This window comes from Ornithodoros turicata, chromosome 2 (assembly GCF_037126465.1).
Source record: "Ornithodoros turicata isolate Travis chromosome 2, ASM3712646v1, whole genome shotgun sequence".
NCBI classification, from domain to species: Eukaryota; Metazoa; Arthropoda; class Arachnida; order Ixodida; family Argasidae; genus Ornithodoros; species Ornithodoros turicata.
Window position 1 is genome coordinate 51,554,749 of NC_088202.1, and position 14,379 is coordinate 51,569,127.

General features: G+C 44.7%; 1 pseudogene; it reads left to right on the forward strand.

The window, feature by feature from the left end:
* The first annotated feature begins 4,835 nt into the window (after nt 1-4,835).
* Nucleotides 4,836-7,843, forward strand: LOC135384632 (uncharacterized; annotated as a pseudogene).
* The last annotated feature ends 6,536 nt before the right edge of the window (nt 7,844-14,379 follow it).

Sequence of the window (14,379 nt, forward strand, 5' to 3'; positions counted from 1 at the left end):
GGTGCCCTGTCTAGTCCTTATGTACGAAAAGGGGGTCCATTCCCCCAAAGCCCTGAGATCAAGAGGAAAGTCTTCTCCTGCACCCACCTTCCAACACCTGCATACATACAGACATACATTATATCAATTTAAACAAAGGGGTTGTGTTGATAGGCCTGGTGGTTATGATGTTTTCATTGTCATCACGCATGCTTGTGTTTGATCAAAAGTTGACTGCATTGAAAAGACAGAGCTTTTGTTAAAAACCTTACACCACTTGTTTTTCTTTGGTTTGTCTTTCCCTTTTCTTTCTTTCCTGGGAATAGGAAGCCGCCATAGCAGAGGCTAACCTTTCCCTACTATTTTTTAATATAATAAACATATCCCCCCCCCCCCACACACACACCACTATCCCTTGCTTTTACGAAAAGTGTGCTTTGTAGCCTGTATGATGGATGAGACCTGCGCTGGGTATCTGCAACCACGTATAAGACTATCCAGTATAATAATAAAACATAATAATAGTATATAATTAGTTATATTATTAATATTAGTTTAACAATAATAGTATAATAATAAACAACAAATATAACAGAGCATGTGTGGGCTTGATCATTTCACTCAACAAAATGGTTGCTGTGGCTGCAAGACATGAGCTTTATTAAACACAATTGTGTTACAACATTGTGTTTCTTCATCTGTCTTTCAGATAGTGTAGCAACGACAACTGCTATCTGGTCTTAGAAGCAGGAAGCATGACCGTAACAAACAAACAATAATGTATTTTTATGTATTTGTCCATTATTTAATTAATTCATTCCAATCAATTCAATCCAACATTAATTCTCTCATGTTCAACAGTTGCCACTTGTGTCGATACCGTCGTATGAATGTGTGTATGAGTGAGCAAAAATGTAAGAGTGAAAGAAGGATGAGTGAGAGAGAGAGAGTAGTAGTGTCCCTTCAGATGACGCACCCTTGGAAGTCGCTGGGGAGGTGTGTTAGCTTAGCTCAATTGGTAGAGCCCTGGACCGGTAATCCAGAAGATGTGGGTTCGAGCCCTACAGCTCACTAGCCTTTTCAGTGACTTCCATCAATAATATGGTTGCATGACAATAACTTGACCTACAATCACTGATAGAACAGCATAAATGCAGGCAAGCTGGTGGACAAACTGCATGGCAAACAACCCTGAGCAATGGGCAAATGTTGAAGACAACACGAAAAGACCGCATCCTGTCATGTTGTTTTCAGAGTACGTCCATTGATGATGCCTGTTTACCACAAAGCATGACCTACATAATTTGCAGAACAGTCTGCGTAAACTACTAAAATACTTTTATTACGGGTTTCAAAAAATGGTGCAGTACAAAAGCAATTGCCAAAGTTCATCAAGCATCACATTGCTCTGCCCTGAAGGCATAAATAAACAAATCAGAAGGAAGCAGCATAACGAAGCAAAACGAATGGACTGGCCCTGCATGCAACTTTTTCATATGGGCATAATTGCAAGACGTTGTGTAGAACACCAAATTACAGTAGACTCATTAATTCAAACCCCAGGTCATTACATATTTTTGTTCAAATTGTCATAAATTACTCCAAATATATGATGCAGCTCACATTTTTTAGATTTTCGTCAAAAGAAGCACTATTACGAGTGGGGACACAAGAAAGCAGGCATAAGTTAATAACTGCAGAGATATTCAAAAGAAGCATGTCGATGGTTACTAGCTTAACACGTCAGTCCTCAAAACTAAATGTCTGATGTCAGCTAAAGCCCAAGCAGTAAGGGTGCCTTCTTTAGGAGACAGGCATCTGGAGGTGAGCAATATGTTCAAAGGAGGGTGTCTCAAGAGGTGGCGTCAGCAACATGTGGAAGCCATCTTCTGCCAGTAGGAGGGTTTCACGAGGGAATGAAAAATGTTGATTAGGCAAAAATGCCGTTCAGTTAATAAGCTTTTCAATACACTGAAAACTGTGAGCTAACCATGGAGGTGACATGAAGTTTGTGTGAAGTATGCAAAAGTAGGAATTATCGTAGCTCGAGGTTATGAGAGAACACCTACATTAAAATGTAGCAGGTTCCAGACAAGTTTTTGTCGGTTGTTTGAGGTCTATCTTATTAACTGCCGTGAACTTGCCTGGGCTATGCTTGTATGGCATTAGCACCATACATCATAAAACGCAATATATTTACCCTTTCTTGTGCAACGATGGCCTACTTAAAGACACGTCCTGAAGCTCACTAACACAACTATTACCTGATAGCCATACGCATGCCAGTACTGTACATGTTCATCGCATTGCCCTTGGTGATTTGTTTTTCTTTTTGTTTGCCTTTCTTTGCTGGGAATAGAACCCCGCCATGGCGCAAGCTAACCTTTCCCTCCTATTTTGTTTACATAATAAAGATACCTCCCCCCCCCCCCCCCTGGTGACCTTTTACGACTAACCAATAGATGTTTTTGTGTTGTTGAGGCTGTGTGTTCTTCGAGTTTCCCCCTACAATCTGAACGTTATAGCAGTGAGTGGGACCAGAATTCATCAAAACCATGCTCTTAAGCACAGAAAAATCAACACTTTTCAAAAGAAAATCTCATCGATTTAAAGCTTTCTGGCAGGTGTTTACACAGCCTATAGGAAAACCAAAAAGTTGTAACTCGAGCGATATGGTGCTACCATAATTGATATGTTGTTTGTGCACAGCAAACTGAAATATTAAAAGGTCATTATTAGCGGCAAAACAAGGGGGATACAGTTGTAATGTTTTTGTATTACACGGAATTACGGACTTCACTGATGCCGTCCAACTGCAACGACATGCATGAAGCCCAAGCAAGTAATTTATCCTGCAACATGTGGGGGTTTCGTGGAAACGACATTGATGTGTGACATTGCAAGTATTACGCTAGTGACATGAATAAATAATCCCTTTTGTTTGCTTGTAATGAAAAAAAAGAGGAGAAATTGAACTTGTCTCTCGACTTGTTCTGCTGCTCCTAACATAAATTCTCATCCCCCCACCAGTCCCTAAAAATACTGCTCATGTGCTCTGCTCGCAAGTTTGCTATTCACTATGCACATGGTCGCTGTTCAGAAGTCCACTAGTCATACGTTCACTAGCAGTCCACTATTCTCAATTATCCCAGGATCATGCACAGAGAATCCTAAAAGGTTGTATCCATCCCACAGCTCTGAACACAAGTGCCTCCAAGGCAGCATCCCCAGTGTTCGGTGCCCAAAGTCCCAACACCTTCACTATATTGAAGACACTGCTGTCTAGTCGAGCCCTTTTTGTTTCATAACCTGGCAGTGCATGTTACTGTTTTACAGAGCTGCAGTGCCTTTGCATTTGTGAGCAACATGTTGTACTTAAAGCTTAATTTATGTGCATACATACGTACAGCATGTGATGGTGTGGGTATGATCAAGATTGGGTCAAGTGGGTGCAAACACTGGCACTGTATTTCTTTTTTAGTTAACCCACTCCCTTACCTTGATCAGTAAACATGTGAACCTAGACACCTTCCCATTCGCATCTTGGTTTGATAAGTTAACAAGTTTCTAAGTTTGCTAGATACCCCCTTGTAGAAACCATTGTATGACAGCTCTCCTAAATAATAAAAACAAGATGGTCATGTGTTAGTTGCCAAAACAGAGGGCTCCCAGTAATACAAAGCCAGCAGTGGCCCCAGCCAAACACGAAAAGCAAGTTGTAAGCATCTCATGACCATGTCAAATACATCTTGTCACTATTCCTTCCTTGTCCAAATTCACTTAGACATGCTTTTCTGGAGCTACAATTCTAGTTATGACTGGTAATGCTCAATGCTTGTCTCCAATGAACAATTCCGTGGGGAATCTGTTATGTGAATGAGGTATTGCATAAACAGGTGACGGGTGAAACTGATGATCTTTCGTCCTGAAGTGATAACCACTTTTGTCTCTTTGTCCATTACCATCACAGTCATGAGCAGAGATGAGAGTTGACCATGAGACACAGAGACTTGCCATCATAGCCATGGGATACAGAGTGAAAAATAAAATCAGATAATATAATTTACACCACAAATGGCGATTTCAATATTCCTCATGGAACGTGCAATTGCTAAGTCACAAAGTTACCAAAGTAATGTCTTGTTGAGCTGCGTAATAATGAACTCATCTAAAACAAGTAACGTAACTGATACTTGCGTTCAGTTCGTGCAGTTCAAATGAGAAAACAAACATTTCAGGAATAAATGTGTGATAAAATTGGTCAGTTCTGGGTGGGTGATATCAAGTGAGACACAAGTAGCTATACCTAAATGTTCCAACTCGAAGCATCCCTTCTCTCTCCAGAAAACAAACAATGTGAATGCCATTCCTCATCATAAGATGACCAATGCAGTGATACTGACTTCATTATTGTTTTTGCTTTTACTGGTAGCTTTTGTAGAAGTATGCTTTTCATTCATTTTAGTCTTGCTGTTTTGGTGCACTTGCCTCTTTAGGTATGCATGTGTATATTATGCATAATGTTTTCTCAAGTTCAGGCCACAGTTCCCTGTTAGCAGTCAGAAAAACTGAATAAAGGACAAAATATAGCAATATAAAAACCTGTGTACATTCTTTGTCATGCTGTGTACATTTATCCACAACATTTAGTAATGAAAGGCAAGTGTAGTCGACTTTTTGCCAACATGTAACCACAAACGTAGTAACTATATCGACGGGGCCCGTCGACCCTGATTGTTTCGCTATGTCGATGGGTCGACGGGGCACACGCAGCGCCATCTAGCAAATGTTTGCCGCGGCCGCGTAATCCTAATCCTCCCATATGATTCATCCACCCACTGTTCATCGGGAAGTCGTCCAAGATGGACGAAACGAGTGAAAACACACAGAGTGTGGTTTTATCACCGGGAAAGCTTCGGGAAGGCGCAAAATTTGCATCATTTTGTGACCTCCAAACTGCAGTGAATGACTATGAGGCATCGAAAAGCGTGCAGCTGTGGATTTCTTCCTCCCGGACAATAGAAGGTATGTGAGATAACACCACATCCTTTCATTGCTTTTAGTGCGACAAGTTGTAACTGACAGCAAATATTTAGATTGTAGAAAGAAGGGCCTGACACGGCCAGTGAAGGAAGAGCTGAAATACGGGGAGATCGATTACGCGTGTCTCAGCGGCGGAAGACAATATGAATCTAAATCAACCGGAGAACGCCCTAGACAAAAGTAAGCTGCCTGCATGCTGCCAGTTGTGTTGTAAGAGTTTGCTATGTACAGTACTAACAGCACGACACTCGCACGGAATACAGGACGTATAAGGTGGGCTGCCCCGCAAAGATCAGGATCCGTACGACAGCTGACGGACAGCATCTCCTTGTTACGAAAACCGTCGATGTCCACAACCATCCTGTGAATGAGGTGAGATTGTATGATGAGGCCAACCGTTATTTTGCAGTATTTTTCCAGAGCGTTGTAACATCTTGATTCTGTGTCCTGTTGCAGGTAATTTACAAGCAGTTGCCAAAACCATGGAGATTACAAGGTACTGAGCTGGAGGAAGCCCAAAAGATGTTGAGCGTGAAGGCCAACAAGAAGATGATGCAAAACTATCTCAAGCAATGTGGAAAAGTTGTCCTGCTTCGTGACCTCAGGAACTTGAAGACGAAAAGTGCAGACCACATTTCGACACTGGAAACCGTGGCTATGCTTGCAAAGCAAGCAGGGGGCACCTTGGACATCCTTGCTACTGATACAAATGACCTTGTTGGTATCTTCTATCAAGATAATGACATGAAGAAATCCTTCGAGGCCTACCCGGAAATAGTGTTTGTTGACGCCATACACAAAACCAATGACAGACGTATGCCACTTTACATCGCCTCAGTTGAAGACTCCAACGGGTACACAGAAGTAGTCGGTTTCTTCCTCTCTGCCAAAGAGGATGAATCAACCCTGAGGGCACTCTTTCAGAGATTCCAAGTACACTGTGAGCCTAATGCTTTTCTTCGGACATCAACCATAATGGCTGACAAGGATTTCACTGAAAGGAAGGTGCTGCAAGAGATATTTCCCAATGCAGAGGGCTACATTTGCCTCTTTCATGTGCTACGAACATTCCGAAGAGAAATAACCACACACAACATGGACATAACACCAACGATGAGAACTGCCATCTTGGAGATATTACAGTCTATGTGCTATGCCAAGACAGAAGCCGAATATGAAGAGCATCTCAAGAAACTCATGAGTAAGAACTGCAGCAAAGTCATGGGATACTTTAACAAAAACTGGCGCCCCATACGGCATCAGTGGGTTGCTGGGCTCCAGCAGTCACTCGCCCTTGGCAACAAAACTAACAATCGCATTGAGTCTATCAATCAGAAAGTAATGCAAGTGGTTCAGAGGCATGAGACGCTTGACAGAATGTTCTCGGACCTTTTCGCCCTCGTGACGACGTTCAGGATCGAGCGAGACCAGAGGGCAGTTGAAAACATCCTGAAAGCACCACTTCTCCTGAATTTAAGTGAAGATGAAATGAAATTTGCACATGTGCTGACAGAGTACAGCTTCAAGCGTGTGCAGCAACAGCTGGCTGCCATCCCAAGGAATGAGCTCAATTCCATGCCATGTTGATGCCTCATGTGAGACGTGCACGTGCCCTGTGTTCAAGTCACTACGGCTACCATGCAAGCACATTTTCTATGTCCGAAAGCAGGCCAATATGCCTGCCTTTTTCATGTCTGCAGTTGCAACACGGTGGACCAAAGAATATTACAGAAAAGCCTGCAGATTAAGATCTGAACAGACTGGAGCAGGGACACTGACTGTAGGGACTGCGTCTGGTGGAGAGCACCGAAACACCAGAGTGCTCTCCGAATGTGAAAAATTCAAGAAAGCGAACATGCTGCTTCAACGGCTGGCAGCACGTATTGCAGAGTCACCAATGGCAAAATATGATACCCTGATGACAGCTGCAAAGCAGTTTTTGGATGCCGTAGAACACGGGAGAGATGTCTTCATTGTCGAAGGAGTCCAGAACCTTCCAAGGGACCTGCCTACCACAGGAGCTACTCTCATAAATGACACACTGACTGCTCCAGCTTCTGAACTGCACTGCGTACCCCAACAAAGTCCCACATCAGCAGGTAATCCTCACCTCTGCTCCTAAATGTCATACTTTTGCTAAATGCAAAACTCCCTTTGCAGGGTTTGCAGAAGATGCAGAGTCAGTCCCTGGTTCTCTGCAGGACACAGGTCCTACAGAGGATTTTGCCCTCCCTAGTTTTAATCAGAAAATGACAGTGCAAGAAGGTATGAACCCTGCAAACCCTGAGGCAGCACAGCCTCATGCCATGCTGCAGGATGGTCCTGTACCTGAGCAATGTCTACCAGAAAGAGGTGTGTACCCTAGCATACTATTATGCACTGCATTACAATTCTTGGATGTGGTCACTGGCACATTACATAGGTGAGGTACTATCTCTAACATTAAAATGACATTCCAGGTATACAAGGTGGCCAGAGGGACCTTGCAGAGGTAAAAATTCCTCTCCAGGCACGGCACCGTGGCAGGCCAAAAGGAAAGGGATTGACAGTGGTAGGGTTGCCAAGGAAGAAGATCTCCCTGCGACCAACTTCGTTTTTGAAAAAATCACCTCGGCAAAGAGAACGAATGGTACTGAGCTGGGTAGTCAATGAAGAAATTGTGGAAAAGGCGTTAAGTGGCTACATCATCCAAGAACATGACGTAGAAACTGTTCCAGATAAAATTTGTGCTTCAATTATTGATGCTTCAGTCAACGTCAATGATGTCAGGAAGTATTTCGATCATGATGCTTGGCTGGTATTACAAGGAGTAGTAATGTGAGAGCAAAAAATCCACACTGGGATTGTGCCTCATGTGCGAAGAGCATAGCATCTAGTGACTCAATTGGCTGTGATTCATGCCTTTTGTGGTACCATTTGAACTGCACCTCGCTCACAACTATGCCAAGGGCAAAAAATTGGTATTGTACAGCCTGCTACAGTTGAAATTGTAGATTTGTATATGTGTATATTTGAGTGCGATGTAGATTTGTATATGTATATATGTAAGTGACAAAGTAAATCAAAATGTATATTTTGCCTCTCCTATACTTGTTTGTCATTCCTCGTGGTGTCTTCATGCTCATTCTGGACATCCAGAACTGCTGAACTGCTTACTCACTAGCTACATTCTATTTACTTGGACTCGTGCAGGCCCTTCGAATTTTTCTCCTATCCTGCACTTTGTAACTCTTGCACTGGTGCAACACCAGTGCAGCCAAATAGAACGAACCTACCGATAGACAAAATGGCATGTATGCAGGCAAGTTGGTGGGTTATACCCACGAAGGGTAAAGCAGTTGTCGTTCGTGTCGTCTTTTTCCCTGTTTGCCCAAGCTCAGGCTTTACCTTTCATGAGTTACTCACCGCCTCTTTCACTACAATACTTTGGTCCGCAGACCATGTTTTGGTTCTATTTCGCGTTGTTTTTTTTCATACCTACCCTACCTGACGTAAACATAAAGCGGTATTGGCGGATTTCAACCAACAATTTCCGGGTCAGCACACGGACACGGCTTGCAATGCTCGTTACTCCTTGGTGCCGCCTTTGGTATGGTGTGCCGCCGCCGAAAACCACTGACGCTGCTATGCTAACGCTTCCTATAGATAGCACTGGAGTGGATGTACGATTACAGCACGTACAATGTATGTGTAGCAATGATGCAGTCTCATGAGTCCCTGTCGATATAGTGACACACGAGAAAATCGACGAGCCCCGTCAAAATAGCGAGCTGATCCCGGTCGACGGGCCCCGTCGACATAGCCAGCTGAATCCGGTCGACGGGCCCCGTCGATATAATCATTACCAACCACAAAAGTAAGCTGTATCAACACTATGGTCATAAAAGCTTATAAATATTGGTACAGAAAGATATGTGAAGTGCACTGAAATGCACCATAAATACAGCCTGATTACGTGTTATACCCGATTCCACCCCAGAGTCTGAAGAGTTCGTGTTAAACCAAGTATCGCCCTGAATTCAATCACGTTTCAATCGTGAACTAAACTGGGTGCACATTATTTGGATTTGACGCTCAAGACCACTACATGCAACTTTCTCTGCGAGAGAAAAAAAGACAAAAGGAATATAACCTGAAAACGTCAGAGTGACTCTAGTCGGAACCACACACACAGTATTTGTGCACGCACTACGCACAGACTTCAGTACGGCGCCTTTGCTTTTGCAGATTCACTTCAAACTTCTCTACACGCCGCAAGGACCCATTTTCAGTTTCTGTCCCACTTTTACATTCGAACATTTTCAACTTCCATGCCGTGTATTAATGGCATCGACCACCCAAATAGCAGCACAACGTCGCTCACATACACTGAAAACACCGACTCTCTGCGGACTCACGCTTTCAAACCCAAGGAGCATAAACGTTGGAAGAACTTGCGCGTTACTTAACGCGTAATCTCAAGGCACGTCAACCAGCAAGCCAAATCTATCTGTTTCTTTTCGCTCAACCCATCTGTCCCAACCCAACACTACAAAACGTAACACCGCCTACAGCCGCCATTATGTCAGCAGCGTCCTGCGCCAACGCGATGCATCGGCATCGGGTTTTCAGGGTTTTCTGCCGCTGCCGCCGCCGCTCTTCTGTATCGGTCAGGGTTTCGAAATACGCTACCGGGTGTGCGAAGACATCTCCCACTTCAGAAACGTGTCCGGACTCATAAAGCCTTCCTTGCTCTACATTTGTACCGTTGTACATCAAAAAAAGAAAAACCTTGCTTCTTTAGGAGGTCGCAAGTCGCATCTGAGCTTGATGCTAGCTGCTGCGCTCGCCACTGCGCAACACACGAAAGCAGCCAGCGCTCAGTTCAGTCATCCTGATTTTGTGCACAAGTGGCGCGCGTGTCAAATTTTTCCAGCGCCCTCTGGTTAGCGCACGGAGCCTATAGACCGGAATTTTAGCTACGTACGAGCATGATCAAGACTCTCCCCATATTCTTGACACAGCGCCCTACGGCGAGCACGTTCGGGGTGGGTGCTGTGCGTGAAGGTGTCGGAATGTAAGTTCCCTGCGGGCGCTTTATTGGTTTGTGTCATTTTCGTTCGGTCTGAATGCGCTTTCAATCAAAAACGTATAATTATCTAGATGGCACTGCTGTGTGGTTGATTTTACGAACAATTAACGCAAGCAAAATGTCCAGTTCGACGACGTTTTTGTAATGCGAATGAAGGCAAAAGGGCTATGCATTGCGTGTACACAAGCTGCACACAGCCTTGGAGTGTTTCTAAATTCACACTTGGTGGGGTTGACGATGACCCCACATTCCTGAAGTCTAGAGAAGAGTTGGCGGAGGTGGGCGAGATGTTCGGCCTCCGACTTGCTGGCTACGACGAAGGTAGCGAAGGTCTAGGTATGCGAAGGCAAAGCCAAGGCCACGCAAGACTTCATTAAAAAAACGCTGAAATGTCTGGGCAGCATTGCAAAGGCTGAAAGACATATTGACGTACTCGAATAGGCCGAAAGGCGTGATGATGGCAGTTTTCGGGGTGTCAGATGGGTTGACCGGGATCTGGTGATAGGCGCTCTATCTTCGAATCTATCTTCGAAATCTATCTTCAACATAAACGCGGGCGCCATGGAGATGTGCCATGTCCATGAGATGTGCCATGTCCTCTGCGCCACACCGCATACAAACTCGTTTGATACCATCATAGTTGATGGTCAAACGTTTACCACGCACGCTTATGAAGTTCGGAACTGGGGTCCGCATTTCCATGAGAGCCCGCCGGTTGCCCGTTTCGATACCCTCTAGCTCCTTCTGAGGGAACGTCTCGCGAGCTACACTGGTGATAGGACCGTAGTCAGTAAGAATGGCCTCCACCGCCACATCAGGGATGCCATCTGGCACCGAGATGACTGAAACTGTGACCAAGATGGACTCCAGCGAGACTAGCTCGGTCACGTTGCCCTTCACCGTAAGCGAGCCCAGGGACATCAGCTTCTCAGTACCAGACCTGGACTTCACAATCTGGCCGCATGCTCCACCACCAATGTGGCGCATGCTTTTCACGACTTTCCCTGCCTTCTTCACAAAAGGAAATATGAAGTCCACCCGCGACATAGCTGCAGGCAGTATCACGAAAAATGCTAAAGGCCGACTGGCCATATAAGTAGGTGGCGAAAAACGGTACGCTATGCTGGCCTCACACAGTGAGGCAACCACACAAAGAAATCAGCACACAGGAAGGCAAGAAACCACCAAGAAAAACGAAAAATCACTCACCCGTAATATGGAACGAAGCTACAACTTGCCGATTCATTAGCTGTATGGATCACCTCATCCCTCAGAAGCCTTCATTGGGATCGCAATGATGTATGAACCACGAATTTCCAAACCGCCCCTAGACTGCAAAGGATCGAAACATTTTTGTGACGGTGAAGGACATACGCCTCAGCAACTCACACTGCCCGCAGTAACGTGGAAGCACCTAGAATTACAGAACAGACATCCCTTGTTATCACGTTTTTTACTTGGCCTGCCGCAATTTCGTTGTCATTAGAAAAACCAAGGACATTTCAGCACGAATGAAACGTCCGATCCGAGTGTCGCGCATGCGCATTAGTTGTAGGACACGTGAGTTCGCTCAAACGAGCACGCTCTCAGTCGGTTCGATCAAAGGAATGAAACTCGCGAGTTGCTTTGCGGAATAAATTAAGGCGCTGCGAGCTTTTCGTGTCATGAAACGACAGAATTTTTACGTCGAAGCGCGACTTCTCAACCCTCACCAGCCCATTGGTTCCTGTAACCGTTCTCTCGGTATGCGAGTGCCGATTGGTCGGTTTGAAATTATGAACTTTCCGTGGCGCGCGCAAGCGGGTGACGCCGTGTCGGCGGTACCGGAGCAGCTCGGCGTAAAGTTTCGAAATATGGTGAATGCAGCAGGGACGCCAGCAAAGCATCTATGACGGTACCGCTTTGGATGGCTTTTAGTGTCCTTCCCTTAACATGTTATCGATATTGACTCTGAATAATTCAGGGCCTCTTGGATACTTCTGCAAGTCAATTCAGTGACATATAAGTGGAAGGCAGGTCTGCTTCGCCTGCTTGGTGCGACAACGATTCAAGAATGACCAAAGCTGCGTTTTTCCGCTACCCTCTTGATGACAGGTAAGTGAGTTCCTACTCCATTCTGCCGCTTAGCATAGCATAGCACCACCTCTGTGACATATACGTGGCATTTCGACAGGTAGTATTTTTGATTCTCACGTTTCTGATTCCTATTCTGATCTTTCTTGCTAAAGTGTAGTCATATCTGATTCAGAGAAGCATCTGCATGGATAAGCCACTCTGAGCGGTTGGAGCATCTTCATCTTTCGACATACCAGCTACACAAGTTATTCTGTGACGGGTCAACCAGACGCCTACACAAGCAGCAAAGGGATATGGACATGTTCTCTGTCATGGTGGGTCCATGAATGTGTGTGCAGTCAATACAGTGTTGTTCTACTGTCGTTGTACTGTGTTGTTGTAGTCGTCGCATTTCTTCATTCCGTCAAGAATTTAGAGTTTATCGTCGCTTATTTTTTATGACTGAGTCAACATCCGAAATTCGGAGAAAAGCAACGGATGTAAAACGACATATTCACATCAAGAATGTGAACCTGCCTTTTGCAACGAAATCCCACGAACAACATGAAATCCCTTGCGCGGTACCTCACACAGCATCCTTACCATCATATTCGGCTCATTGATATTGACTGTCCGGACTCCAGCATTGGTATTTCTGTTGACCGCCTGAAAGTGCACCTCCCCACCACACCATCAGTGCTTTCCTATGTCCCGCCAATGTGGACTCTTCGCAGGCCTCCTGTATGTGACCAAATTCCTGGTCTTCTGAGGAAAAACTTCGTACCTCCCGTTGTTGCTCACCAACTTACACTGGAGCACCTTAACTCAGCGTACTCTCAACGACTCCCTGTGTACACTGATGGATCAGTGTCTCAAGGCGGATCTACTGCAGCCTTTTATATGCCACATGAAATCCTTGAAGTGGCGCACAAGCTCCCCTACGAAACGTCATCTACTGAGTCCGAGCTCTTCGCCATACTAACCGCGTTGAACCACATAGCGGTATCACCGCCTGGCGCTTGGGTTGTGTTCACGGACAGTAAGGTGGCGCTAGAAGTTGTAGCAAATGATTGTTCCAGAACAATCGGCGGCCTAGACACCATGATAGTCGCAATATACAATCGACTTCTATCCTTTGGTCATAGCCTCTGTTTCCAATGGGTACCCAGTCACACCGGCCTGCACGGAAACACCCGCGCAGACGCCTTAGCACGTCGGGCACATGGGGACGGCACCTCCAATAACTGTTCTGACTGAACAGTTCTGACTTTCTTGAGAGACTCAGGTCTTATGAACAGCCTGTGAACTCAGTCGTGCAATCTCATTCTTCTGTGCCCCACTCTCACCCTCAACGCATTAACCTCATGCTTTCCTTTTAAAGTCATCTTCTGTGATCTACCTCATCCTTCTTTCATCATTTGTTAGTTTTTCCTTATTTCCTAATTCTTTTTTTTTATTTATTTCTTATTTCTTAATTTTATTTATTTATTTATTATTCCTTCCTATTCCTTTCTTTCTTTAATTCTTGTCTTTTCTTTTTATTTATTTATTATTTCTTATTTCTGGAATAGCAAGCCGACGTCTCGTTTGGCTGACCCTTCCCCCGTTTTTTTTTCCTTTTCGTCTAATAAATATATCCCCCCCTTATACAGTCGAATTCATTATATAGTATAATATTCGTACACTTTTAACATGGTCGTCAGGCACCTTTCACTTACACCCCATCTTACACTCTGCGTTACAGCAACTAGCAAACAAACCTGAGAAACGCCGGAAAGGACCCCGAACTGCCTTCATGCCGAGTAGGTGCACTAACCCAGTAGGGTACCACATTCAGTGACTACAGTGCCAGGTGCCTCTAGGCTAGGATTGCATTAGCCAGGTTGCTGAGCGCATTATTAAGTGAACGGTTGCTACGAAGTGGATTTTGGCTCAGAGATTCACCCTTACTTCCTTGTCACGGGGCTGGTAACCCGCAACGAGAAGCAATATCGACGCAGAATTAAATAAAACTGCTAACTATAGTCATCAAGGCTTGCTTTTTCTTGCTTAGTTCTCGATTTCTGGATCCCCAACAATGCGGAGTTCTTCGGATAAAATCGGAACTGGGTTATATTTGACGGGCGTATGTTTCTCGATTTTTTTCGAATACATCCGGTAACCCTGAGCCCTAGTTATGGGACACTTTCTGGAGTGTACGTTGATGCAGTGCACTGTTCGTAGGGTGAACA